At 40.5% G+C, this 25222-nt stretch overlaps 1 pseudogene; it reads left to right on the top strand.

Moving 5' to 3' along the window:
- The first annotated feature begins 18767 nt into the window (after positions 1-18767).
- Positions 18768-19283, top strand: LOC100411997 (small ribosomal subunit protein uS17m pseudogene; annotated as a pseudogene).
- Positions 19284-25222: the final 5939 nt, after the last annotated feature.

The following is a 25222-nucleotide window of genomic DNA, read 5'->3' on the forward strand; positions in this document are numbered from 1 at the left end:
GACCTGAACACTGCTGGGAGAGCTGACAAAGTTTCTGAATCCTCAAATTTGCAAAACAGACCCTCGGGCCCTGGGAAGCCCTGCTCATACAGCCAGCTGATTTCTGTCTTTACCACATAGTCACTGAAACAAGGAGAGTCCAAAAGATGATTCTGAAATATAGAACCTTGTCCAGAAAGGCAGGCTTAAGGAGGGCCTCCGGGAAGGGACTGTGGGCAAAGCATAAAGTATGTGCAGGTGTATGGTGGTGGGGGCCAATGGCAAGAAGGAGGAATAGAATAACAGAGTAGTTAAGGACGTGGGTGGGAGGGGCCAGGTGCTGAGAATTACTTAATGGATACGATATACATTATTTGGATCATGGATACACTAGAAGTCTAGATTTCAGATTGTGCAATACATCCACTAAAAAAAATTGCATTTGTATCTTTTCGATTTATACAATATTTTTTAAGAAGAATGCGGGCACTGCCTGTGTTTGCATCTCAGCCTAGTTTCCTCATTTGTAAAACAGGATCACATCTGAAGTCCAGTTTCCTCATTTGTGAAACGGGGTCATAGTATCTAAAGTCCAGTTTCCTCATTTGTAAAATGGGACCATAATAGTATATACCACTATGTTATGAGAATTAAATGATAGTACCACGGAAGACTTAGCACAATGTCCATCACATAGGAGGCAGTCAGTATATGCCACCTGTTCCTAGAGGAGAGACTGAGGCCAAGGAGGTTCCAACAGGGAAGAAAGGAGAAATAAATGAAGTGAGATGAGAAAGACTCAGATAAGCTGCTTAATTCCCACTTTTTCCCGAGGGCCAGCCTTGACTATTTTAGGTGTTTAATGAGAAATGCATTAGCATGATTTGTTAGTTTCCCTGTCACTACCAATTTCCTGTTCCAGCTCTGTCCTTTTCTATCTGTGTGTGACCATGGGTGAATCTCCTAATCGCTCCATGCCTCGGTTTCTCCAAAAGTACAAGTAAGTGGTTATTTTAGAAAGCTGTTAAGATTATTCCCATTCTAACATTCTGACTCTATCTTAAATTCTTGTCTTTTTATTTGGGAAAGGGTTATGGATTGAATTATGTCCTCAAAAGAATATATTGAAGTCTTAAACCCCAGTACCTGTGTTAACGGTGGAAGGTGTCCAGGTTCTTGGCATTTTGAACAAAGAATTGGACAAAACACACAAAGCAAAGAAAATGAAGCAACAAAAGCAGAGATTTATTGAAAACGAAAGTACACACCACAGGATGGGACTGGACTGGAGCAGCCACTCAAGGGCCATGAATAAATAATAATAATACTAATAATACCTCCTAGAGGTTTCCCATTGGCCACTTGGTGTTCACCTTATGTAAATGAACTGGTGGCCCATAATTCGAGGCTAAAGTGAAGTTACAAGGTTGCACTTTTATGCAAATGAAGACTTGGGCTGCAATCAGTCTGATTGGTTGTAGATAGCAACCAGAGGCTTAAGTGAAGTTACAAAGTTACACTCCTATGCAAACGTCTGATTGATTGCAAAAAGCAACCAATCAGAGGTATTTTCAATTTCCCATCTGCCCTACAGAAATGGTGGGGGCTTGCAAAGGAAGTAGTGTCTGGTTCTTTTGTTACTAAGGCATGGAAAGTTAGGGTTTTCCTTTCAATTTAGTTCTAGGAAGTCAATGTGAATCAGCCTCAGGTTCCCTGCCACCAGACCCTATTTTCCTACCTCACCTGTAAATGTGACTTTATTTGGAAATAATCAAAGACGTAATCAAGTTAAGATAGGTCATTAGAGTGGGCCCTAATCCAATATGGCTGGTGTCCTTTTAAAAGCAGAAAATGTAGAGACGCGGGGGAGAAGACGGCCATGTGATGACAGAGGCAACAATTGGAGTGATTCATCTACAAGCCAAGGAACACCCATGATTACTAGAAAACAAGAGGACCTAGAAGGAGGCAAGGAAGGATTCTCCCCTCCAGGTGTCAGAGGGGCAGGCCCTGAAAACACCTTGATTTCAGATTTGTAGCATCCAGAACTGGGAGAAAATAAATTTTTGCTGTTGTAAGCCACCCAGTTTGTACTACTTTGTTACAGTACTTCCAGGAAACTAGTCTAGGAAGTGTCCCCAAAACGTGTCTATCTTGTGCTATGAAACTGTTTCCAAGAGTCCTACCTGCTTTCATATCTCCATTTCTAATTAAAGAAAGTTTAAACACAGCATTCTAAATTCCTGATTTAGCAATTTCATTAAATGATAAAAATTAATGCAGGATATACCAGATATTCGTAAAACATAAATTGCCAGAAGATTGTTATAGCAACATCCACACTAATTAACATGTCTTAAGAAAGGCCATGCATGTTTATTATCTAATTAGAATCATACAATCAAAATAATAAAGAGTACTTCCTTGGGGGATATAAAATAAACAACTACAGTATTTTCATTAGAATTGGCAATGTTCCTTTGAACCTATTTGAGTGCTAGAAATTGATGTATAAATTAAATGGTCTTATAGTTTAGATTTGATATTTAGAAGTGATTTAGACCATTAGTGCAAGTTGTATTAAAATGTATTGTGTTTTTGGAAAATGCTATGATGCTTACAATGCTATGTGAAGAAAACGAGCTAAAACTCATTTAAAATCTTGAATTAAAGGATGTTTTAGAGACCAATTTCAATTTTCCCATGACACCTGAAAAATTCTCCAAAGTTCAGAGGGTTTAACAAAAAAATGCACCAATTCCTAGATATGGGGTTGCCAAACTATAACCCACAAACCAAATCCATCCCATCGCTGGTTTTTTGTACAGCCTACAAGCTAATAATATTTATACAAATGTATATATTAAAAATGGTTTAAAAATTGAAAGAAGAAAAATATTTTGTGACTCATGAAATTTACATGAAATTCAAATTTCAGTGTTCATAAGTAAAGTTTTATGGGAACACATCCTCCCTCACTCTTTGCATCAGTTTCCTGTTGCTGTATAACAAATTACCACAACTTTAGTGGCTTAAAACACAAATTTATTATCTTACAGTTTCCTTGTTCAGCAGTCCAGGAAGGACTGGGCTGTTTGTTCAGGTTCTCACCAGGCTGAAATCAAGGTGTTGGCTGGGGTGGTAGTTTCATCTGAGGCTCAAGGTCCTCCTTCTTTTTTTTTTTTTTGAGACAAAGTCTTGCTGTTGTCTCCCAGACTAGAGTACAATGGTATAATCTTGGCTCACTGCAACCTCTGCCTCCCAGGTTCAAGTGATTCTCCTGCCTCGGCCTCCTGAGTAGCTGGGATTACAGGTGCCTGCCACCACACATGGCTAATTTTTGTATTTTTAGTAGAGATGGGGGGGTTTCACCATGTTGGCCAGGCTCATCTCGAACTCCTGATCTCAGGTGATCCACCTGCCTTGGCCTCCCAAATTGCTGGGATTACAATTGTGAGCCACTGCACCCAGCCTCAAGGTCCTCTTTCAAGCTCACATAACTGGCAGAATTCAATTCTTTGCAGTTGCAGAACTGGGACTGCAATTCTTATGCTGGCCGCCAGCACAGGGCTACCTTCAACTCCTAGAGGCTGATTACATTCCTTTGCCACATGCCCCCTCCATCTTCAAAGTAAGCAACAGAGAGTCTCCCTCACATTAAACCTCTTTAATGTTTTGAATCTCTCTTACTAGGAACAGCCCTACCCTTTTAAACACTCACCTGATTAGGCAAAGCTTACCATGCATAATCTCCCTATTTTAAGGTCAACTGATTTGGGACATTAAGAATGTCTCCAGCCGGGTGCGGTGGCTCACGCCTGTAATCCCAGCAGTTTGGGAGGCCGAGGCGGGCGGATCACGAGGTCAGGAGATTGAGACCATCCTGGCCAACAAGGTGAAACCCCATCTCTACTAAAAAATACAAAAATTAGCTGGGCATGGTGGCATGAGCCTGTAGTCCCAGCTACTTGGGAGGCTGAGGCAGGAGAATTGCTTGAACCCGAGAGGCAGAGGTTGCAGTGAGCCAAGATCGCACCACTGTACTCCAGCCTGGTGCCTGGTAACAGAGGGAGACTCTTGTCTCAAAAAAAAAAAAAAAAAATCCCTTCACAGAGGCGCCTAGATTAGTGTTTGATTGAATAACTGAGATAAAGTTTGTATGCATCAGGGGCCAGGAATCTCAGGAGCCATCTTAGAATTCTGCCTACCCCACTGTTGCCATGCTATGATGGCAAACTTCAGTAGCTGCAACACAGACCACATGGCCCACAAAGGTTATTATTTGGCCCAGAGACCGTATGGGCCCCAAATTACTTACTATTTGGCCCAAACAGAAAACGTTTGCTGACCTCATCCCAAATTAAGCTGAGTTTCAAACTTGAAAATTGCGTGTGATCCCTGTTCAGCAAATTATCCTCAATATGGGACTGTGTAAACAGAAGGAAGAGGCCATAAGAGTGAGAAAATGGTAGCGTTACAAACTGTTTCAGCTTTTCAACTCACATACACACACACACACAAATACAGATTGTACTGAACTGATGGTACTTTTTCTTTTTTGTTTTCTAATTGGAGATGGAATCTTGCTCTGTCACCCAGGCTGGAGTGCAGTGGCGTGATCTCGGCTCACTGCAACCTCTGCCTCCTGGGTTCAAGCAATTTTCCTGCCTCAGCCTCCCGAGTAGCTCGGACTACAGGTGCGCACCACCACATCCAGCTAATTTTTGTATTTTTAGTAGAGACGGAGTTTCATCATGTTAACCAGGCTGGTCTGGAACTCCTGACCTCAGGCAATCCACCCACCTCAGTCTCCCAAAGTGCTGAGATTACAGGCTTGAGACACTGTGCCTGGCCGATTCTTTTGCAAATGAGTCTTTTGAAGCACACACTAGGGGACTAATAAAATGATAACTTACATCAAAATATTATCCACTCTTCATCTTTGTCAAATCTTAACATGTTAGCTTCTTTTTAAGGTAAAAACTGGCCAGGCACGGTGGCTCATGCCTGTAATCCCACCAGTCTGGGAGGCCAAGGTGGGTAGATTACATGAGTCCAGGAGTCTGAGACCAGCCTGGCCAACATGGTGAAATTCAGTCTCTACTAAAAATACAAAAAAAGTTAGCTGGATGTGGTGGCACACGCCTGTAATTCCAGCTACTCGGGAGACTGAGGTGGGAGAATCACCTGAGCCTAGGAGTTCATAGCTACAGTGAGCGGAGATGGCGCCACTGCACTCCAGCCTGGGTGACAGAGTAAGGCCTTGTCTCAAATAAATAAAGTAATAAAAGCCATAACATTGTAGCCTCCTCTGATCTCATGCCACTCCCTCCATGTCCAGCGGTAAACGCATCTACCTTCTACCTATTCATCTATCCACAGAAAACATATTGCAGTTTGTCCTCTTTTGAACTTTACAGAAATCAAACTATATAGCAGGTACTTTGCAAATTCCTTCTCTTGCTTAGTGTGCTTATGAAATTCATTCCCATCAATGTGTATAGCTATAATTTCTTAATTTTAACTGACATATAGTATCCTATTGTGTACGTATGCCATGATTTATTTTTCTATTCAACTGATGGTGTACATTTGGGTTACATGTAATCATTTACTATTACAAACAATGCTGCTATGAACATTCTTGTGTAGTTGACTCAGATATGATAAAGTATCTCTGGCTGGACACAGTCACGTCTGTATTCTCAGCACTTTGGGAGGCCAAGGTGGGCAGATTACCTGAGCTCAGGAATTTGAGACCAGCCTGGCCAACATGGTGAAACCCCATCTCTATTAAAAATACAAAACATTCTCCAGATGGTGGTGCATGCCTGTAATCCCAGCTACTCGGGAGGCTGAGGCAGGAGAATCGCTTGAATCCAGGAAGTTGAGGTTGCAGTGAGCTGAGATTGCACCACTGCACTCCAGCCTGGGTGACAGAGCAAGATTCCATCTCCAAAAAAAAAAAAGAAAAAGAAAGAAAAAAAAATATCTCTAACATATTACCTGAGAGTAGAATTTCCGGGTCTTAGGGTATGTGTATGTTTATCTTTATTAGATATTATCAAATTCTTCTCCAAAATGTTTGTGCCAATTTATACTCCAACTAACATAAACAGTTCCCTTTTCCCTAAGTCCTTACCAATAATTAATATCAAACTTTTAATTTTTGCCAGTTTCTTGAGTATGGTGTGGTGGTTTCATTATTGTTTAATTTTGTATTTTCCTGATTACAAACTGTATAAAATACCTTTCCGTATTTTTACTGTATCTTCGGATTTCCTCTTTTGTGAGCTGTCTGTTCATACCCCTTGACAATTTTCTTGTTGGGCCATTTGTTGGTTTTTAACTAATCAGTAGTCTTTACATATTCTAATACTAACCCTTTATCACTTATATTCGTTTATTCATTCATTCAACAAGTATTTATTTAGTATATACTATATACCACACATTATTTGAGGACAGAAGGATGTGGCAGTCAGCAAGACAAAGTCCCTGCTCTCAAGGAGTTTGAATTCTAGTGGGGAGATAGTCAATAAAAGAGCAAATAGATATAGAATATCAGGAAGTAATAAGTTCTATGAAAATAAAGCAAATGGAGAAGATGAAATGACGATGGTTTTCTTCAAGGAAGGCCTCTTTGAGGAGGTGACATTTGGACAGACACATTAATTAACTGAAGAAGAGAGCCAGATGTATATTTGAATGAAGAGTTTTTTTCCAGGCAGAGAAAAATCAATTGCCAAGGGCTGGGATAAAAGCAAGCATGTTGCAATGATCTATTCCTAGACCGAAGTTTGCTTTTTCATCTTGTTTATGATTTGTCTTCTTGTATACAAGTTTTAAATTTTTAATGTAGTATAATTTAGCCAGATTTTACTTTATGTATGGCTTATCTGGCTGCATTTTGTTTATGAAATCCTTCCTTATTACAAGGTCATAAAGATATTTGCCCTGGCCAGGCGTGGTGGCTTGTACCTGTAATCCTAGCGCTTTGGGAGGCCAAGGCAGGTGGATCACCTGAGGTCAATAGTTCAAGACCAGCCTGGCCAACATGGTGAAACCCCATCTCTACTAAAAATACAAAAATTAGCCAGGCGTGGTGGCAGGCGCCTAGAATCCCAGCTATTTGGGAGGCTAAGGCTGGAGAATCGGTTGAACCCATGGGGCAGAGGTTGCAGTGAGCCGAGATCACAGCACTTCCCTCCAGCCTGGGCAAAAGAGCCAAACTCCATTTAAAAAAAAAAAAAAAAAAAAAAAAGGATATTTGCACATGCTGTCTTCTAAAAGTTTTTAAGTACTTGTCACATTTAGGTCATAAAACCACTTTGAGCCAGGAGCAGTGGCTCACGCTGTAATCCCAGCACTTTGAGAAGCCGAGGAGGGCAGATCATGAGGTCAGGAGATCGAAACCAGCCTGGCTAACATGGTGAAACCCCGTCTCTACTAAAAATGCAAAAAATTAATTGGGCGTGCTGGCACGCACCTGTAGTCCCAGCTACTTGGGAGGCTGAGGCAGGAGAATTGCTTGAAGCTGGGAGGTGGAGGTTGCAGTGAGCCTAGATCGTGCCACTGTACTTACTCCACCCTTGGTGAGAGAGCGAGACTCTGTCTCAAAAAATAAAATAAAATAAAATAAAACCACTTTGAGTTTGTTTTTGTATACAATGTGTGATTGAGATTTTATTTTTTCCATAATAATAACCAATGGTTCCAGCAACATTTGTTAAATAATTCATTTCCCCACTGATCATGTATTAAGATTTTCTTTACATGTGGATCTATTTCTGGGCTCTCTGTATTCTGTCCCACTGGTCTATTTTTCTCTGTACTGCCTTAATTACTATAGCTTATAAGCAGTGTTGCCATCAGGTAGCATATATTGTACTGCTTTAATATTGACTTGGTTATTCTTGGTTCTATTTAGAATTTTAATTGGAATTGCCTTCAATCTCTAAATGAATTTAAGGAGACTCTGCATCATTACATTATTAAGTCTTCCTATATATGAACATATTTTATCTATTAACTTAGGTTTTCCTTAATATTATTCAATAAAGATTTATGCTTTTCTGCATGTAGGTCTTGTACATCTTTTGTTAGATTTATTCCTGGGCGTCTTTTCTCTTTTAGTTTTTGTTTCTACTGTAAGCTCTAATTGGTACACTATTGATTTTTTATATTGCTCTTATACCCTAAAACCGTGCTTCAATACTTTATAGATGCGTTTGTATTTTCTATGTAGACAGTCATATCGTCTGCAAATAACAAGCTTTGTTTCTCCTTTTTCGATCCTTACTTTTTATTTTCCTTTTCTTACTTCAAATTGAGACCTACAGTACAAGGTTGAATAGAATTGCTATTTTTGCTCCTTTGTATTATTGTGGTGAAGTAAATTAATAGTTTTCTTAAGTTAAATCACTCTTATTACTGAGATAAACCCACCTTGGTCATAGACATTTTCAATGCATTATTCATTCTGATTGCTAACATTTTATTTTAGATTTTGGCATGCATGTTCATAAGTGAAGTTAGCATGTAATTTTCCTTTCTCATAATATCTTTGCCTGGTTTAGCATGGAGGTTATGCTAGCCTTATAATATGAGTTGGGGGTGATTTAATGCAACAGTTTATATAGTATTGAGATTATCTGTTCCTTGAATATCTCATAGAACTCACCTAAACAACCAACTATCTAGCAGATACGTGGTGGTTATTTGTTGGTTGATAGATTTTAACCACTGCTTCAATTTAGTTCACCATCGTAAGTCTGCTCAGTTTTCCCCATTTTTTCTTTGGTCAATTTTGGTAAATTTTAGCTTTTTATAAAATTATCCATTTTGTTTAAGTTTTCAAATTTAATGGCATAAAAATGCTCACAAAGTTCTCTTATTTTTGTTTCAATATCCTATCTACTGTTACTTTACACCCATTTTTGTTTTTGTTTTTGTTTGTTTGAGATGGAGTCTCACTCTTACCCAGTCTGGAGTGCAGTGGCACGATCTCAGCTCACTGCAACTTCCACCTCCCAGGTTCAAGCAATTCTCCTGCTTCAGCTTCCCGAGTAGCTGGGACCACTGGCATGCACCACTACACCTGGATACTTTTTTTTTTTTTTGAGACCGAGTTTCGCTCTTGTTACCCAGGCTGGAGTGCAATAGTGCAATAGCGTGATCTCGGCTCACCGCAACCTCCGCCTCCTGGATTCAGGCAATTCTCCTGCCTCAGCCTCCTGAGTAGCTGGGATTACAGGCACGTGCCATCATGCCAGCTAATTTTTTTGTATTTTTAGTAGAGACGGGGTTTCAGCATGTTGACCAAGATGGTCTCGAACTCCTGACCTCAGGTGATCCACCTGCCTCAGCCTCCCAAAGGGCTGAGATTACAGGGGTGAGCCACCACACCCAGCCCCATTTTTTTTTCTTCATTGATGGCCCTGAATTTATGGATGAATAGGTGGTTTTTTTATGGTTTATCTCTTGATTTATTCAGATCGTTAATGTCTTTCAGTGAAATTTTACAAGTTTATTCTTAAATGCTTTTTTTTCTCTTGAAAGTTGCCTTTAAAATAATACTTTGTTTATTTTTGTGTATAGTAACCCTATTCTATTTTTTAAACTTTTATTTTAAGTTCAGGGGTACATGTGTAGGCTTGTTACATAGGTAAATGTGTGTCATGGGGGTTTGCTGTACCGATTATTTCATCACCAGGTATTAAGCCTAGTACCCATTGGTTACTTTTCCTGATCCTCTCACTCCTCCCACTCTCCACGCTCCGAAAGGCCCTGGTTGTGAAAGTACCCTCTATATGTCCATGTGTTCTCATCGTTTAGCTCCCACTTATAAGTGAGGACATGCAGTATTTGGTTTTCTGTTCCAGCATTAATTTGCTAAGGATAATGGCCTCCAGCTCCATCCATGTCTCTGCAAAGGACACACTTGTTCTTTTTTATAGCTGCATAGTATTCCATGGTGCATATGTACCACATTTTCTTTATCCAGTCTATCACTGATGGACATTTAGGTTGATTCCATGTCTTTGCTATTGTGAATAGTGCTGCAATGAATATACATGTGCATGTATCTTTATAACAGAATGATTTCTATTCCTTTGAGTATATACCCAGTAATGGGATTGCTGGGTTGAATGGTAGTTCTACTTTTAGCTCTTTTAGGAATCAACATACTGCTTTCCACAATGGGTGAACTAATTTACACTCCCACCAATAGTGTACAAATGTTCTTTTTTTTCTGCAACCTTCCCAGCATCTATTTTTTTTTTTTTACTTTTAGTAATAGCCATCCTGACTGGTGTGAGATGGTATCTCATTGTGGTTTTGGTTTGCATTTCTCTAATGATCAGTGATATTGAGCTTTTCTTCATAGGCTTGTTGGCCACGTGTATGTCTTCTTTTGAAAAATGTCTATTCATGTCCTTTACCCACTTGTCAATGGGGTTGTTCTTTTCGTGTAAATTTGTTTAAATTCCTTATAGATGCTGGATATTAGACTTTTGTCAGATGCATAGTTTCCAAAAATTTTCTCCCATTCTGTAGGTTGTCTGTTTACTCTGTTGATAGTTTATTTTGCTGTGCAGAAACTCTTTAGTTTAATTAGATCCCCTTTGTCAATTTTTGCTTGTGTTGCAATTGCTTTTGGTGTCTTTGTCATGAAATCTTTCGCTGTGCCTGTGTCTTGAATGGTATTGCCTAGGTTGTCTTCCGGGATTTTTACAGTTTTGGGTTTTACATTTAAGTCTTTAATACATCTTGAGTTAATTTTTGTATTATATGGTATAAGGAAGCAGTCTAGTTTCAATCTTCTGCATATTGCTAGCCAGTTATTCCAGCACTATTTATTGAATAGGGAATCCTTTCCTCATTGCTTGTTTTTGTCAGGTTTGTCAAAGATCAGATGGCTGCAGGTGTGCAATTTTATTTCTGGGTTATCTGTTCTGTTACCAGTGAAGGGTGTCCAGGTTTTGGGTGTTTTGAACAAAGAATTGGACAAAATGCACAAAGAAAGAAAGGAAAGAATGAAGCAAGGAAAGCAGAGATTTATTGAAAATGAAAGTACACTTCACAGTGTGGGAGCGGGCAGAGCAGTACCTCAAGGGCCGGGATACAGAATCTTCTTGGGTCCAAATACCCTCTAGAGGTTTCCCATTGGCCACCTGGGAGGCCGTTTCATGTTGACTTCCTAGAACTAAATTGGAAGGAAAACCCTAACTTTCCACACCTAAGTAACAAAAAGACCAGAGGCTACTCCGTTTGCAAACCCCCACCTTTTTTTTTTTCTTGGCAGAAGGGAAATTGAAAGTACCTCTGATTGGTTGCTTTTTTCCTTTTGCAAACAATCAGACATTTGCATGGCTGAAGGCAAGTGAAGTTACAAAGTTGCACTTCTATGCAAAGAAGACTTGGCCCACAATCAGTCTACTGGTTGCTGCAGAAATCAAACATCAAGAAAGTGAAAGGAAAAAAAATTTAAGAACAGAAATTGATGAAATAAACTGCTAAGCCAAATCAAGAGGAACAGCAAAATAAGGATATTATTAAGAGGAACTGCAGACAGCAACCAGTCAGAAGCTGAAGATACAAAGTCACACTCCTATGCATACATCTGATTGGTTGCTTTTCGCAATTTGTACTTTCAGTTTCTCATCTGCAGAGCACAAAGGGCGGGGGTAGTTGCAAAGGGAATAGCCTCTGATCCTTATTACTTAGGTGTGGGAAGTTAGTGTTTTCCTTTCAATTTAGTTCTAGGAAGTCAATGTGAAATGGCCTTAGGTTCTTTGCCTCCAGACCCTATTCTCCTGCCTTAGTTCCATTAAAATGTGTGTTTGTTTTTGTACCAGTTCACTTCCATCTCATTATTTGTGTCTTTTCTCCTTTTTGCTTTCATCAATCTAACAGAATTTTCTGTTTTTCGAACAACCAGGTTTTCATTGTATTTTTGTCTGTGAATGCATTTGCAGGATAGACTTACGAAGACTAAGCCACATTTAATTCTCTACTTTAGTCAATAATCTTTGTTAGAAAGAATAAAATTACATGAGAAGAAATACCAACTGTAACAATAATCTGTTAACATAACAAATATATGAGATCAAGCCAATCCTGACATATCTAGCATGTGTATTTGTCGACTTCATAGTCATATAAAAAACTAGTATTTTATTTTGCTGTTCCTCGACTTGGCTTAGTATTTTATTTTGTCAATTTCTGTTCTTAAAATTTTTTCCCTTTCACTTTCTTGATGTTTTATTTCTAATTTCTTAAATTGTTAGTCTTTCACCTTCTCTAATATAAGAATTTAAAACTCTATATTTTCCCTAAGTACTACCTTAATTGCACTCTTTATATGCTCTGATATTTTGTATTTTCACTGTCACTCAGTTCTAAATATTTTCTAGTTTCCAGTACAATTTCTTCTTTGACCCATATGATATATAATTAGAAGCATCCAAGTATACATGGCTTTAAAATTATCTTCTTTTATTATTTTAATATAACTTCATTGTGGTCAGAGAATATTCTTTCCATAATAAGCTTTGGTATTTGTTATTTTGTTTTCAAGTTAGGGATCAATTTTTTAAAATGTTATATGTGTGCTTGAAAAAAATATGTATTATCTGATTGATAGATGTGTGGGTCTATGTATGTCCACAAGAAAAATCCTGTTGTGTTTTCAAGTCTTTTATACCCTTACTAATTTCTCATCTGCATTATCTCTCAAATATGAGGAGAAATGTGTTTTTAAAAATTTCCTATTTGTGTGCATTTCTCCTTTTCTCCTTGTGATTTTGTCCATTTTTACTTTATTTTTTCTCATAACGTAAATACATACAAGTTTAAAACTGTTATACGTTTTAATGAATTTTCTTTCATCATGATGTAGTAACCATATTTATGCCTGACAATGTTTTCTACCTTAAAGTTTATTTTGTCTGATATTAATAGAGTGCCACCAGTTTTCTTTTGGTTATGTTTCCTGGACATATTTTTTTTTTTGTCTTTTTACTTTCAAAGTTCATGTCCTTGTATTTTAGGAATCTCTCTTATAAACAGTGTATAGTTGGATTTTTAAAACATGATCTGTGAATATATACTGTTTAACTTGTTTCATCTGTTTACACTGTCATTACTGGTTTATTAGATTTCTTTCTACCACCGTAATTTGTGGTTTCTATTTACCCTCCTTTTTATCTTCTCCTGTTTTTGCTAGTCATTTGTGCTTGTTGTCTTAGTGTTATTTTTAATCTATGGCTGGATTTGGGGAGAGGTTGAGCAAAAGTTATTTGTTTTTACTAGAATCTTTTAAATTCACTTTTACATTTGGTAAGGTTTCATTTAGTTAAAACGAAATCATGTAATCCATAAATTCACTTGACTGGATGCAGTAAACAGTAAAATACTGCAATACAGTAGAAGTGAAAGAATGAATGTGGCCCCACTGCCAAACCCTCTGTACTATGGAACTTCCAGTCTTCTTCCAGGATACCTTGTATCCTGTTTCTGACACCAATGGTCAGACATAAGACTGAGTGAGCATGCCAATGATAGCAATCCATATATTAAATATTGATACCTTACTCTTTGGTTTCAACATATAAATGCCTATTCTAATATTTTTATCCTACTCATCAAAAGAGCTGGTGTTATGGGTTGTGTTGTATCCCCCCAACAAACAGATATGTTGAAGCCCTAACCCCAGTACCTCAGAATGTGACCTTATTTGGAAATAGTCTTTACAGAGGTAATCAAATTAAAATGAGGTCATTAGGATGGGTTTTCTTTTTTTTTTTTGAGATGGGAGTCTTACTCTGTCACCCAGGCTGGAGTGCCCAGCTCACCGGGCTCAAAATCATGTCAGTCTCAAGTGATCCTCCTACCGCAGCCTCCCGAGTAGCTGGGACTAAAAGCACATACCACGATGCCTGGCTAATTTTTGTACTTTTTGTAGATATGGGGTTTCACCGTGTTGCCCGGGCTGGTCTCAAGAGATATGCCCGCTTCAGCCTCCCAAAGTGCTAGGATTACAGGCATGTGCCACTGCACTCAGCCTAGGATGGGTCCTAATTCAGTATGACTGATGTCTTTATAAAAATGGAATGTTTGTGCACATGTCTGTTCACTGCAGCACTATTCACAATAGCAAAGACATGGAATCAACCCAAATGCCCATCAGTGATAGACTGGATAAAGAAAATGTGGTAAATATACACCATGGAATACTAAGGAACAAGATTATGTCCTTTCCAGGGACATGCATGGAGCTGGAAGTGATTATCCTCAGCAAAATAACACAGGAACAGAAAACCAAACACTGCATGTTCTCACTTATAAGTGGGAGCTAAACACATGGACACAGGAAAACAACACACACTGGGGCCTGTTGTGGGGGGCATGGGGAGGGAGAGCATCAGGATAAATAATGCATCTGTGCAGCACATCACCATGGCACACCGTGGCACACATTTACCTATGTAACAAACCTGCATGTCCTGCACATGCATTCCAGAACTTAAAATAATTTTTTTAATGCAATGTTTGGACAGAGATTGAGATGTGGGGAGAAAGCCACATGAAGAAAGATGAAGGCAGAGATTGAAGCAATGCATCTACGAGCCAAGGAATGCCAAAGACTGGCTGCAAACCCCCAGAAGCAATGAAAGATGCATGGAAAAGATTCTCTTTCACAGCCTTCATAAGAAACCACCCTTGCTGACACCTTAAGTTCAGACTTCTATTCCCTAGATCTGTGAGACAATACATTCCTGTGCTCAGTTTGTGCCACTATGTTACAACAGCCTTAGGTAACGAATGCAGCATTAGTTAATGAAGCATTGATGTTATCCACCATAATACTGGACTAGATGTCCTTAAGGGCGCTTCTTTATTTCTCTGATACAAAATATTTAAAATGGTTCAATTCAATGATAGAAGACAAAAAGTTGTTGGAAATATGTTTAATTCATTTATTCATTCAATAAATATTCATTGAACACACTACATGGCACTTGCTGGGGATACAGCATGGAACAAAACAGACAATCCCCTACCTGGTGGAGTTTACATGCTAATGAAGGAGACAGATATGAAACAAACAATAAATACGTAGGCACAAACTTGTTAAGTGATATTAAGAAAATACAGGGTGTGGCTGGGCGAAGTGACTCACGCCTGTAATCCCAGCACTTTGGGAAGCTGAGGTGAATGGGTCACCTGAGGTCAGAAGTTCCGAGACCAGATGGTGAAACCTCATCTCTACTAGAAATACAAAAATTAGCCGGGTGTGGTGAAGCATGATGCATGCCTATGGTCCCAGCTTCTTGAGACCCTGAGACAGGAGAATCCCTTGAACCTGGGAGGCGGAGGTTGCAGTGAGCTGAGAAAGCATCATTGCACTCCAGTCTGGGCAACGAGACTGAAACTCTGTCTCAAAAAAGAAGAGAGAGAGAGAGAGAGAGAGAGAGAGAGAGAGAGAGAGAGAGAAAGGGAGAGAGGGAGAGAGGGAGGTAGGGAGGGAGGGAGGGAGAGAGGGAGAGAGGGAGGGAGGGAGGGAGGGAGAGAGAAAAGAAAGAGGAAGGAAAGAAAGAAAGAAGAAAGGAAGGAAAAAAGGAAGGAAGAAAGAAAGAGAGAAAGAAAAAATGCAGGGTACTAGGAAAGAGTATCAGAAAGTACTCATAGACGTCCTCTCTGGAGAGATAATATTTAATCTGGAAGCTTAAATATTACAGGAGAGGCAATCCCAGAGCTGGGCTTGTTAATAGAAGCCAAAGTTATAAGGGCCAAGTGGCTGTGTTTAACTGCTCGAAGCCAGAAGGCTACAATTACCGTGATGACTAGCAATCTGAGGAGCAGTCAAAGACACTTAACCATGGAGGAGTCAAGAGGAGTAATAGTGCATGATGTCCCTAGAGGCAAGATAGGTGGACTGCCAACAAAATATTAATTACATAATTTCTTAATTGGCAATAGATGAGCAGGAGGTTGAGGGTCAACACCCCTATAAAAAGCCATGATCTCCTGCCTAGTTCCTGGATCTGAGTCAGTTAACAGACTCGGGACTCATTCACTGAGGAGGTGGCTAGGTCTCCTGGAAGAAGAACCCTACATCACCATGGCAATTATAAACTGTAGCTTGAGTCCTTCCCCCAAAAGGACCTAAGACTTAGATGACATTTAGAGACTACTGGAAATTGATATCTAGAGACCCAAAAAGTCTCTCTAACAAGGGATTCCAGGTAATAAGCAAGGAGGTAGAACACAAATTTGGACAGAAGATAGTTTACCAATATAGGAGTACTCTTCTGGTGCATAGGATTTAACACCCTAGGAAGGACCCTGGAAGATAGCACCAACACAATGCTAGGGTAGATCCTAGAAGCATGAAAAAAACATGTCTGAAACTAAGTGCAATAGAAATGCCTAAATTGCCCTGGCAGACAGTGAAGAAAGGAATTAGAAGGCTTAGGGAGGTGGACATGCTGGAGTGCCTATGTTATGTGAGGCCAGAAGACCCACTGGAGGATTCTGTTGTACAGAAGGACTCAGGGAACATCCAGTTCACCCAGGCCATGAGGAATGTGCTGGAGAGAGGGATGCCAGCATCACCAGTAAATTCAATGTGGCTCTCCTCTGCAGGCTAGAGTGGATGGTAGGAGGGGCAATCACAGAGCTGGGCTCATAACTAGCAACGGGGACAATAGGGCCTTTTCCATCCTAGAAGGGCCAGCAATGCATTCTCACAGGATGGACATTCATTCTGAATATGGTTTTGCCTTTCCTGCCCACAGAATCTCATCCAGCACCACCATCCAGGGGCTTAAGAAGTGCCTGATCCACACCATGGAATCCAACACAGCACAGCATCCAAACAGGGAATTTATTTTATAGCAAAGGAAGTTAGGGAGTGTGCCCATGATATCTGGGATAGGATCCCCTAGGCATGTCATATTCCACACCATTCATAAGTAGCTGGCCTGACAGAGCAATGGAATGACAAGGAACAGCTAAAGCACCAGCTCAGAGGCAACACTCTGCAAAGATGTGGTAGCATCCTCCAGGATGCAGTGTAAGCACTAAATTAGAGACCTCTAAATGGCACCATCTCCCCAAGAGGAAAAAATACATGGGTGCAGGAACCAAGGGGTGAAAGCAGGAGTACCATCATTCTCAATCAACTACTAGTAGCAAGATATTGTGCTTTCAGTCTCCACAAGCTGGGGCTCTACAGTGTAAGAGGTGGGCACACTCTTGCCAGGGGCATAGCAGGAGTCCCATTGAACTATAAACCACAGCTACACCAGAGCATTTTGGAGATCAGAGACATGGGAAGCAAGAATTAGAAATACTCTGTTATAAGGTGCCTGCACTACTCATGAAGCAGTGTAGTATTAGTTGAAGGTTGACTTACATTAGTTTAAAATGTACTTTACAGGCTGGGCATGGCGGCTCATGTGTGTAATCCTGACACTTTGGGAGGCCAAGGCAGGAGGATCTCTTGAGCTCAAGGGTTTGAGACCAGCCTGGCCAACATGGTGAAAACTCATCTCTACAAAAAATACAAAAATTAGCTGGGTGCCATGGCATGCATCTGTAGTCCCAGCTACTTGGGGAGCTGAGGTTGGAGGATCACTTGAATCCAGGAGGTCGAGGCTGCAGTGAGTCAAGATCACAAGACTGCACTCCAGCCTGGGTGGCAAAGCGAGATCCTGTCTCAAAATAAATAAATTAATTAAAATGTATATTATAAACTCTAGGGCAACCATTGTAACTGATACATTAAGAGAGGAGACAAAATGGAATCATACATTATAAAGGAGAAAAAAAATAAAAACAAAAAAGAAAAAAATGGAATCATACAAAAACCTCACTTTAAATCAGAAGAGGCAGAAAAAGAAGATGGGGAAGAAACAAAGAACAAAAGCAATAAATAGAAAACAGTTATTAAAATGGGTACAAATACACACTTAGAAGAAATAAGACCTAGGTTTCAATCATCAGTGGAGTGGCTAAAGTTAACGTGAATCAATTGTACATTATTTTTTTGAGACAGTTTTGTTCTTGTTGCCCAGACTGGAGTGCAGTGGCACGACCCTAGCTCACCACAACCTCCACCCCCCAAGTTCAAGCAATTCTCTTGCCTCAGCCTCCTGAGTAGCTGGGATTACAGGCATGTGCCACCATGCCCAGCTAATTTTGTAATTTTAGTAGAGATGGGGCTTTCTCCATGTTGGTCAGGCTGATCTCGAACTCCCGACCTCAGGTGATCCACCCACCTTGGCCTCCCAAAGGACTGGATTACAGGCATAAGCCACCGCACCCAGCCAAAAAAAAGTTATTTAAAAAATGTGAAAAAAATTCATAAATCAATGCTGTTTATAAGATCCACTTTTAATATAAAGACATAAACATATTAAAAGTCAAGGTATGATGGCTCACACCTGTAATCCCAGCACTTTGGGAGCCTGAGGCAGGAGGATTGCTAGAGCCCAGGAGTTTGAGACCAGGCTGGGCAACATAGTGAGACCCCATCTCTACAAAAAAAAATTTTTCATAAACTAAAAAGATAGCCACAGATACACACACACACACACACACACACACACACACACACACATTTACCATAAGAAAGTTGGGATAGTTATATTTCTATCAGATAAAGTAGGTTTCAGAACAAGGAATGTCATCAAGAATAAAATGGGGATCACACTGTGACCAGTGTTCCACAGGTCAGATGGCTGCATAGTTGTGCCGGAGATGACCATAGCCACATAATGTCCATAGTTCGTTCATCTGTCTATGCCAAACAGATCATGGGGAAGGTGATTGGGACAAAAATGCAAAAGACTGCTAAAGTGACAGTGACCAGGCTTGTTCTGGATCCCTATTTTTAATAAATAAGTATTATAAGCGAAAAACATACTTTGCTCCAATGCCCTTCAGCAGTGCGCAGTTGGGGATATCGTGCTTCTCTAAGCTTCACCTGTTCCACGAACAAAGCATGTGAAACATGAACTGGCTGAGATCATTTTCAAAGTTGGAAAAGTCACAGATCCAGTGACAGGAAAACCCTGTGCAGGAACTACCTACCTGGAGAGTCTGTTGAGTTTGGAAACCAACCAGCTAAGCAAAAATCTGGAGGAACTCAATGTCTCTTCAGCACAGTGAACGGGGAGAGGGAGAAGGAGCTAAAGGGAAAGATTTACATGTTTATTTCATGGAAAAAGAAATTTTTCTAAGTTTCATCACAAACTGTGTCCAGTGTCCCTTGTGGTATTTATGAAATAGCTAAAAGCAAATGAAGTAAAAGGCATACTGTGGTTTTTCATAAAGGATAATGGTCATGCCTCAAATTTTCTTTTCAGTGAACATACTTTCACATCACACTAAGTATGTCTAGCAGTCTGTTGCATTTTGTAAGATCGCTGTTTTAGAAGGTTTTGTTTTTGTTTTTTGGGACAGGGTCTCACTTCGTTGCCCAGGCTGGAGTGCAGTGATGCGATCTTGGCTCACTGCAGCCTCAACCTCCCTGGCTCCAGCAATCTTTCCATCTCAGCCTTCTGAGTAGCTGGGAACACAGGAGCATGTACCTGACTAATTTATTGTAAATTTTGTAGAGACAGGTTCTCCCTATGTTGACCAGGCTGGTCTCGAGCTCCTGGGAGTGATCCATTCACCTTAGCCTCCCAAAGTGCTGGGATTACAGGCCTGCACCACTGTGCCCAGCTGGTTTTCTTTTCTTTATTCTAAGGAATCTTGAAATTGTCTTAGAACCTTTATTTTGAGGGAAGAAAGCCTTTGAATATAAACAGATAAGGCCACATTAAGTGAATATTTTGGATGCTATATATTCAGAATAAATATATAGCATTTGGAACTGATGTCACCAGTTCCAAAGGGAAATAATCAACATGTTTATGGTCAGAATTTTTTTGATCAAGCTGTATTAATAAGAATGTTGACATGTGGAAAATATAATTTTCCAATTCCTAAAAAATAAGAAAAGGGCATTATGGGGGTCAAGTCTCAAGAAAACAATACAATCTTAGAACACGTATGTACCTAACAACAAAGCATCAAAATAAATGAGACAAAAACTGATAGAACTACAAGAAGAATTAGATATATCTTCTATTATCATTGGAGATTTCAACACCCCTCTGTCAGCAATGGATAGCTTGAGCAAGCAGGAAATCAGTACAAATACAGAATGGATTGTGGAGAAGGGAGAAGCCAAAATCTAGTGACAGCCCTGAGACCAACTGCAGCAAGATGAGCTGTAGCTCTTCCCGCTAACCTCCTCTTCTAAGTCTTCCCTCAGGAAGAGAGGTTCACAGGAACTCTGAAGTTAATCCAAGCAGTACAAAGGGTGGACTGTGGCAAGCATGAGGTGCATAGCTCAGAGCTCCCTTCAAGGAATAATTTGCCATGGAACTATGAGGAGTGAAATTAGGCTGACAGTCTCAGGTTGCAGGACTTCCAAGACCAGCTGCAATATTCTTGACAAAACCATGCTTTCCCTGGTCAATAACTAAGCAAGGTGGCAGTACTAGGGCCTGGCCACTTCTGCCTAATGTGAGGCTCTTTTAAGAGGCACTCTTAACCTCCAGAACTCCACACTGGGTTGAAGCCAAGACTTTGTCATATTTGCCTTAAAGTCTAAGGCAATTCTGCCCAATTCTGTTTCCACCCCTTTTCCTTTCACATGTGTCAGATATGCATTGTGGCTCGAATGCCTTTCCTGCCCAGTCTTGCTCTCTGTCCTTTCATCTTTCACAGGTATTAGCCATAATCAGCATCCTGTGTTCCTAACTCCATATTAGCATCTGCTTCCTAGAGGACCCAAATTGACACAATTAGCCACTCACCACTGCCATCCACTTTGGAAAATTCTTCAGAATACACTTAATCAAGCATTTCAAGAGTCTCTTCATTATAATCAAAATGTTTTCAGCAAGTTCTTCAGTTGAATTCATAACTAGGTAAATCAGATAATGAAAACCATTTAATACCACAGCCTCACAATCTCCATTACAGCATGTGTGCTGCAGCTACAGTTTTTGCAATCACTGCGTTCAATTTATCTTCCGGGATAGAACACTGGTGAAACTTGTCATACAAGCATATATTCAGACTGTGTAAAGGTAATCCTAATCATGCTTATGATCGTTTTTTGTTCCAGAAAGACACAAGATTTTTCTTAAAACTCAGTCAAGTGATGAATTTTCCTTAGGGAAGTCAGTGACTTTCTTGAACAAAAGTAATTATGGTCATTACTCACCTTATAACAAAGCTGGAAAAAAACCTTTAACATAACTGGCAAGCATTAAGTGCTTCTCATAATCTTCATGTGTAGCTCAGGTAGAGAGGGCTTTCTTGTGGTAAACAGTGTACGGATGTGTTAGTTAGTGCTATAGTTTGGATGTTTGTTCCCCTAAAACTCATGTGGAAATTTGATCCTCAGTGTTGGAGATGGGGCCTATTGGGAGATGTTTGGGTCATGGGGCAAATCCCTCATGAATAGATGAATGCCCTAGCGAGGGAAGTCGCTTACTTCTCATGAGAGCTGGTTGTTAAAAAGAGCCTGGTACCTCCCCCTTCTCTCTCTTCTCCCTTGCTTCCTCTCTCGTCATGTGATCTCTGCACACACTGGCTCCCCTTTGCCTTCTGCCATGAGGTGAAGCAGCCTGAGGCTTTTACCAAGATGCCCAATATTCCAGCCAGTGGAACCATGAGCCAAATACACCTGTTTTGTTTTATTTTCTTTATTACTCAGCCTCAGATATTTCTTTTCCTTTCCTTTTTTTTTTTTTTTTTTTTTGAGACAAGAGTCTTTCTCTGTCACCCAGGCTGGAGTGCAGTAGTGCAATATAAACTCATTGCAACCTCTGCCTCCCAGACTCAAGCAATTCTTGTGCCTCAGCCTCCCGAGTAGCTGAGACTACAGGTGTGCACTACCACATCCAGCTAATTTTTTTATTTTTAGTAAAGATGGGGTTTTCCCATGTTGGCCAGGCTGGTCTTTTTGTTTGTTTTTATTTTTGTTTTTGAGGCAGTCTGTCTCTGTCACCCAGGCTGGAGTTCAATGACATGATCTTGGCTCACTGCAACCTCTGCCTCCCAGTCTCAGGTGATTTTCATGCCTCAGACTCCCAAGCAGCTGGGACTACAGGCACACGCCACCGTACCTAGCTAATTTTTTGTATTTTTAGTAGAGACAGGGTTTCACTATGTTGGCCAGGCTGGTCTCTAACTTCTGAGCTTAAGTGATCTGCCCGCCTTGCCCTTCCAAAGTTCTGGGATTACAGGCATGAGCCGCTGCACCTGAACAGATATTTCTGTATACCAACACAAACAGACTAAGATAGTCAGGTAGACTAGAATCTTCTGTGGTAAGAAAGAAATCCTGAAATTTCAATGGCTTGACCAAAGGTTGACTTTTCACTCACAAAGAGTCCCATGAGATGATTCCTATATGAGCAGCTCTCCAGGGTGGTTTTCCTATGAGTGGTGAACCCAAGGATCCAGGTTCCTCGCAACACGTTCCATCATTTCAGAGTCCTTTGCTTCCTGCTGTACTAACAGCAAAGAGATTTATTAATAGCATGAAAAACCATGAAGGGTATTACATGAGTTAGGCATTTATCGATCCTACACACGTCCCCTTGCCAAAACAAAACCAGATGGTCCCACTTAGGCAAAAAGAAAGCCTGGAAATGTAAGGGAGCATGTGAATATTCTCTGCATAGGAGGCATAATAGACTTTGATTTTGATATAACAGCTTAAAAACATGAAACAAGCTCTAAAGTTGGACTTCCCATAGCTTTTACACTCTTTGTAGTTTATCCTGACACATCACTTTCAGTCTAAGTCATTCAATGAAGTCATCAATAAGCTTAAATTTCTTCTCTATCTCAATTAATTACATCACCATCTGCCTGTTTGCTCAAGTGCAAATAGAAGTTATCCATGTTTCTGTTACATAGAAACTGGATAAAGGGAGCCGGGGATGGGGTCTCATGCCTGTAATCCTAGTACTTTGGGAGGCCGAGGTAGGCGGATCTCCTGAGGTCAGGAGTTTGAGACTAGTCTGGCTAACGTGGTGAAACCCCCGTCTCTACGAAAAATACAAAAATTAGCTGGGCATGGTGGTAGGTGCCTATAATCCCAGCTACTCGGGAGGCTGAGGCAGGAGAATCGCTTGAACCCAGGAGGCAGAGGTTCCAGTGAGCCAAGATCCCACCACTGCACTCCAGCCTGAGCAACAAGAGTGAAACTCCATCTCAAAAAAAAAAAAAGAAAAAGAAAAGGAAATGAAAGAAACTGGATAAAAGAAAGCCAAGGAGCCCTGTGCAGGGGTGATCCCAGAGGAGCCTCTATGAATACTACAGTCCAATTGGAAGGAATATTCCTAAAGTGAAGATGGGTTAGTAGAATTACCCTTGAAGATATGTTCACAATGTCATGTTCATTTTGTAAAAAATAAAATAAAATAGAATGACCCTTGAAGAGTATTTTAGTATTTCTGTTTGCTTTAAGGCTGTGTTTTATACTAACTCCTTATTGCAGTGTGATAGCTCATTAAGGCTTCCCTAAAGGGAAGAGGGTTCCCTGAATATCCTATGTGAGTATTCAGGTCTGCTTAACAGTTATAATTCTCATTGTCAATTAATAAACAGACATTTTGGTTCATACATATCTGTATCTTATGAGTAGAATCATTCATTCATTCATTCACATATTTAACAAATATTTATTGAGTGCCTAGTAGGCTACACTTTTAAATGCCAAAAATACAGAAGTATACCAAACAGATAAAACCTCTGCCCTCATGGAGCTTACATCTTGGTAGGCTAAAGAGAGACCGGTTTTGGCTGGGTGCGGTGGCTCATGCCTGTAATCCCAGCACTTTGGGAGGCTGAGACAGGTGGATTACTTGAGGTCAGGAGTTCAAGACCAGCCTGGCCAACATTGTGAAACCCTATATCTACTAAAAGGGCAAAAAATTAGCCAGGTGTGGTGATGCATGCCTGAAATCCTGGCTACTTGGGAGGCTGATGTGGGAGAATCGCTTCAACCTGGGAGGTGGAGGTTGCAGTGAGCTGAGATCGTGCCACTGTACTCCAGCCTGGGTGACAGAGCAAGACTCAATCTCAAAAAAAAAAAAAAAAAAAAGAGAGAGAGAGACTTTTTTTTTTTAAGAAAAATATATAGTATGTCAGATAGTGGTAAATTCTATAGAGAACAAGAAAGCAGAAAAGGGGACAGGATATATCAAGGTGGGGAATTATTTTAAACAGAGTGTTCAGGCCTCACTGAGAAGAAGACATTTGAGCAAATCTGAAGGAGGTGAAGAAAGTAGCCATTCAGATGGCTATGGAAAAACATTCCAGGCAGAAGAGACACCAAGTGCAGAGGCCTGAGGTGGGGAGTACCTGGCTTGTTTATGGATCAGCAGAAAGGCCAGTGTCACTGAAGTGAACACAGGGGACAGTAGTGGCGAGAAGTCAGAGAAGTAATGTAGGGGCAATGGGAAGACGAGGGAAAGATTGTGTAGGGCCTTGCAGAGCAGTGTTAGGATTTTGGATTTAACTTTGAGATGTGGAGTCATCGGAGGGTTCCAAACAGTGAAGTGACACCATCTGACTTTCATTCTAAAAGGATCAATCAGCCAGGCACCGTGGCTCACACCTGTAATCCCAGCACTTTGGGAAGTTGAGGTGGGCAGATCATCTGAGGTCAGAAGTTCGAGACCAGCCTGGCCAATATGATGAAACCCTGTCTCTACTAAAAATACAAAAATTAGCTAGGTGTGCTGGCAGGTGCCCGTAATCCCAGCTACTCAGGAGGCTGAGGCAGGAGAATCGACGTGAACCCAGGAGGTGGAGGTTGCAGTGAGCCAAGAACGCACCACTGCACTCCATCCTGGACAACAGAGCAAGACTCTGTCTGTTAAAAGTAAAATTAAAAGGATCAATCACTCTGTTGCAGAATTGGGAATACAGTCTAAGGGGGGCAATGGTGAAGCAAAAAAAAGACCCATTAAGAGATAATCCCAATAGTGCAGGCAAGGGATGATAGTTTTTTTAAAGAGAAAAAGGGGTGTTGAGCATGACTACAAGATTTTTGGCCTGAGTTACCAAGAGAATGAAGTTTCAGTCAGGTGCAGTGGCTCTTGCCTATAATCCCAGCACTTTGGGATGCCGAGGTGGGAGGATCACCTGAGGT

The sequence above is a fragment of the Callithrix jacchus genome, chromosome X (genome assembly GCF_049354715.1).
Source record: "Callithrix jacchus isolate 240 chromosome X, calJac240_pri, whole genome shotgun sequence".
Taxonomy (NCBI): Eukaryota; Metazoa; Chordata; class Mammalia; order Primates; family Cebidae; genus Callithrix; species Callithrix jacchus.